Below are 4,392 nucleotides of genomic sequence, written 5' to 3' on the forward strand. Positions count from 1 at the left end.
GAGAGAAAGATGAGGCTTTCTGCTCCCGTAAAGTTTTACAGCCTTGGAAGCCCTGTACAGGGTCGCTATGGGTCAGAACCGACTCGATGGCACTTAACAACAACAAGAAAGCACTAGTTAGCCACAAGAAATTGAAATGGGATCTTGAAGAATGTAGGAAAATCCAGAGTGTCATAATGAGCTGAGATGCTATGAACATGTTTTTAGGTTCCTGGTGCTTCTAGCAGAATCTTGACAAGTTAGTGCCAAAGGGAAAGCACTCAGTTGACTTTGGACTGTGTATAGGAACCAAAGGGCAGGAAATCACTAAATGTTGCTGAGAGCATCCACCCCAGGAAGAACTCTACCTTCTAGGAGCTCTGGACTAGCACCGCTCCCAGTGCTCACATGGCTGACTTTATCCTCAGTGTTCCATTTGGCATGGCAAGTAGCAGTATCTCCGCCACATGTCATGGTGATGCAGTCCCTGGAAGTAGCTTTTACCACCTCATTCATGAGGCCATTGGTTCCCTGGGCAAAAGCCTCCCATTCAAATACCCCCACAGGTCCAGTCCACACAATTTGCTTGCTCTCAGGACTACAGTCCAAGCCCATCCAGCTAACAGGTATGCCAGAGGCCACAGTGGCTTGGCCAGTTTTGGAATTCACATCAACTTGTCAGTAATGACATCGTCAATAGGCCAGGTAATCTTCACACCATTCTTCTCAGCTTTGGATATTAGGTCTTTGACAATCTTGGCTCCCTCTTCATCAAGTAGAGAAGTACCAATCTCTATGTCATTGAGCACCACCAATAATCATCTCATTGACTTTGCCTAGCATATTATTGATCAGTTGGATCTTGTCTGAAACTTTAGCTCCACTCAGTTTTGCCAGCACTACTTGTTGAAGAGCCTATCTCTTCCCTATATAATGTGTTTTGGCCCTTTGTCAAAAATTAGCAGACTGTGTGTGGATGGATTTACTTTTGGATTCTCAAATCTGTTCCATTGATTCATACATCTTTCATTGTATCAGTGCAAGGGTGTTTTGACTACTTTGGCTGTGTAATAGATTTTCAGATCAGTGAGAGGCTCCAACTTTGTTCTTCTTAAGCAATGTTTTGCTTATCTGAGATCTTTTCCTTTCTATATAAAGTTAGTGATCAGTTTTCCTATGTCTTTAAAAAATGACATTGGAATCTGGATTGGGATTGCTTTATATCTAATTCTTGCTTTGGGTGGTGTTGACATTTTCACAATGTTAAATCTTCCTATCTAAGAGCATGGTATAGTCTTCCATTTTTGTAAGTTTCTTGTTGTAGTGTTTTGTCATTTTCTTTGTGTAGATCATTTGTTTTTATGGTTAGATTTATTCCTAATTATATCATCTTTTGTATGGCTATTGAAAATGATACTGTTTCCCAAATTTTCTTTTCAGGGCTGTCTTTATAGGTATAGAGGAATCCAGCTGACTTTTATTTATTGATATTGTACTTTACCACTTTGCTGAGTCTTTCAGTGAGTTCCAATAATTTTCTTGCTGAGTCTTTGGAATTTTCTGTGTATAGGATCATGCTATTTTTAGGTGCTGTCAAGTTGGTTCTGACTCATAGCGACTTTATGTACAACACAATGAAACACTGCTTGGTCCTGTGCCATTCTAAATTATTGTTAAGCTTCAACTCATTGCTGCTGCCACTGTGTCAATCTATTTTGCTGGGAGTTTTCTTCTTATTCACTGACCCTCCATTTACCTAGCATGCTCCCCTTCTCTAGGGACTGGTCCCTTTTGATATAATATATCTGAAATATGACAGTTGAAGTCTTGTCATCCTAGCTTCTAAGGAGCATTCTGGATGTACCTCATCCAACACAGATTTGTTTGTTTTTCTAGCAGTCTATAGTCCTTTTAAAATTCTTCTTCAATACAATCTTTGCTCTTGAACACTTTAGAGTGGTCTTGTGCAGCAAATTTGCCTAATTTAATGCATCATTTGATTTCTTGACTACTGCTTCCATGAGTGTTGATGGTGGATCCAAGCATAATGAAGCTTTTGACAACTTCAGTCTCTTTTCCATTTATCATGATGTTATTGATTGGTCCAGTGGTGAGGATTTTTGTTTTCTTTACATTGAGGTACAACTCATATTGAAGACTGTGGTGTTTGATCTTCTTCAGTAAATATTTGAAATACTCTTCACTTTCAGCAAGCATATTGCAGATTGTTAATGATTCTTCTTCCAATTTTATTGCCACATTCTTCTTCATATAATCCAGCTTCTTGGATTATTTGCTCAACATACAGATTTAATAAGTATGGCAAGATAATACAATTCTGTACACCTTTCCTAATTTTAAACCATTCAGTATCCCCTCGCTCTGTTCAAAGGACTGCATCTTGGTCCATGTACAAGTTCCCCATGAGCACAATTAGTGTTCTAGAATATTCATTCTCTACAATGTTACCTATAATTTGTCATGATACACACTATCAAAAGCCTTTGCACAATTAATAAAGCACAGGCAAACATTTCTGGTGGTCTCTATTTTCAGTCAAGATTGATCTGATTATAGCAGTGATATCCCTTGTTCCATGCCCTTGTCTGAATCTGGCTTGAACCTCTGGAAGTTTCCTGTCAATGTACTGTTGCAGCCATTTTTGAATTATCTTTTGTAAAATTTCACTTGTGTGTGATATATAATTTCTTCTAATTGAAAAACTTAAAAAACTTTTTACTGTGATTTGAGTGAAGGTTTACAATGCAGATCATCAGTTTTACATTCAACAAATCATATACTTTACTGTGTTACAATGATTGCAATCCCTTCCATATGCCATACCTCTATCCACTTTATTTATTAATATTTTAAATAATATTTACCTATATTCTGTTGCAGCACTGTAGGATAAAGCACTGGACTGTAAGGTTAGTTTAAACGACAAGGTTGGCAGTTCAATGAAACCCTATACAGGTTTGCTATGAGTCGGAACCGACTCAATGGCACTTAACAACAACATCAACAACAACCTCTAGTCTGTTTATTTATCATTGTTTCCATCCCCACCCATTTGTCCTATGACCATCTTAGAATGCTTTATTCAGCAAGAAAATCTATCCTAACTTTTTACAACAGCAATCTCTTGCAATATTTTTCCCATTGTGACTGACTAATTTCACTCAGAATAATATCTCCAGGTTCAGCCATTTTGTGAGGTGTTTTGCAGATTCTTTTTTATTCTTCAGCATTGCAAAGGATTCCATTGTGTGTATATACCCAAGTTTGTTTAAGCATTCTTCTGCTGAAGGTGTTTCCATCTTTTTGCTCTTATGAAGACTGCTGCGGTGAACATAGGTGTGCATAGATCAAGTGGTGTCAGAGTTCTTATTTCTTGAGGATATACACCAAGTACAGGGATTGCTGGGTCATATGGTATAAATATTTGCAGTTTTTTGAGATCCTGCCATACTGTTTTCCAAAGTGGTTTGCATGTGATATTAATGATATTGTCCAGGGAGTTCCAACTTCTATTGGGTCACCTCTCTTTTGAGTAGGTGGATCTCTTACTTAGCATAGATGAATGAGGGACTCTAGTGCTGCATCAGTTTGTTGAAAGACTCCAATTTATATTCCATCAGGTGCCTTATGTCATGGGTGGATAAGGGATGAGAAGGCTACACTTTCAATCCTAGATTGAGTTCTGTTGGGCTAGATGTTGTCTGTTCTGGGTACCCAATCTAGAAGTAGTTACTGTAGACACCAAAGAAGCAGGACAATCAGGGTCTTTCTTTTCTAGAGGATAGCTGGTGTGCCCTGGCCATGCCTCTGATCACAAGCGTAGTGTAAGGAACAAGAGATAAATGTACGGTTATCTCCATAAGCCATTGATAGGCGCATGCAATGCCAATGTGCTTTCTTGTCTCTGAAGCTGTTCAGAAAAGCTTAAAATGGCTGCTCTTTGTTTCATCCACCAGCACAGATCACTTATCTGTCTGTCTTTCTCTTTTAAATTTTTTTTTTTCTTGTGAATTGAGTAAAGTCTTGCATTCAACAAATTATACTTCTTTTCATTGCAGTGATTACAGTCCCCTTCATGTACCATCAGTTAACAGTATTTACCTCTATTCCCTGTTTGTTTTTTCAATGTACGCATACAAAACAAAAACATATATTCATTTAAATGTCCACAGGGCACATTTTGAAAGCCCACCTCCTGCAAGCAGACACACAGCCTGTCTCAGTCCATGGTCTTGGAGTCCCCAGTTGCTCCGTCTCTTGATGCTATCACCTCTTCTCTGGTGTCTCTGCTCTTCTGGTTAGGATATTATGCTTCACTCAGGCTCCTCTCTGTTGATGGTCCTAGGGTCCTAGGTTAATTTCTGTTCCTGAAATGAAAGGTGATCTACTTCC

General features: G+C 38.7%; 1 pseudogene; it reads right to left on the reverse strand.

Moving 5' to 3' along the window:
• Positions 1 to 306: 306 nt before the first annotated feature.
• LOC102816526 lies at positions 307 to 1,742 on the reverse strand (annotated as a pseudogene).
• Between the last annotated feature and the right edge of the window lie 2,650 nt (positions 1,743 to 4,392).

This window comes from Chrysochloris asiatica, unplaced genomic scaffold (assembly GCF_000296735.1).
Source record: "Chrysochloris asiatica unplaced genomic scaffold, ChrAsi1.0 scaffold00006, whole genome shotgun sequence".
In the NCBI taxonomy this organism is placed as follows: Eukaryota; Metazoa; Chordata; class Mammalia; order Afrosoricida; family Chrysochloridae; genus Chrysochloris; species Chrysochloris asiatica.